The following is a 468-nucleotide window of genomic DNA, read 5'->3' as shown; positions in this document are numbered from 1 at the left end:
AGTCAGGAGGGTCAGAGTCTAGAGTCAGAATCAGGAGGGTCAGAGTCAGGAGGGTCAGAGTCTAGAGTCAGGAGGGTCAGAGTCCAGAGTCAGAGTCAGGAGGGTCAGAGTCTAGAGTCAGAATCAGGAGGGTCAGAGTCAGGAGGGTCAGAGTCTAGAGTCAGGAGGGTCAGAGTCCAGAGTCAGAGTCAGGAGGGTCAGAGTCTAGAGTCAGAATCAGGAGGGTCAGAGTCAGGAGGGTCAGAGTCAGGAGGGTCAGAGTCAGGAGGGTCAGAGTCTAGAGTCAGAGTCAGGAGGGTCAGAGTCCAGAGTCCAGAGTCAGGAGGGTCAGAGTCCAGAGTCAGGAGGGTCAGAGTCCAGAGTCAGGAGGGTCAGAGTCCAGAGTCAGAGTCAGGAGGGTCAGAGTCAGGAGGGTCAGAGTCCAGAGTCAGGAGGGTCAGAGTCCAGAGTCAAGAGGGTCAGAGTCCA

The sequence above is a fragment of the Austrofundulus limnaeus genome, unplaced genomic scaffold (assembly GCF_001266775.1).
Source record: "Austrofundulus limnaeus strain Quisiro unplaced genomic scaffold, Austrofundulus_limnaeus-1.0 Scaffold1806, whole genome shotgun sequence".
In the NCBI taxonomy this organism is placed as follows: Eukaryota; Metazoa; Chordata; class Actinopteri; order Cyprinodontiformes; family Rivulidae; genus Austrofundulus; species Austrofundulus limnaeus.
This window is presented reverse-complemented; position numbering follows the sequence as displayed.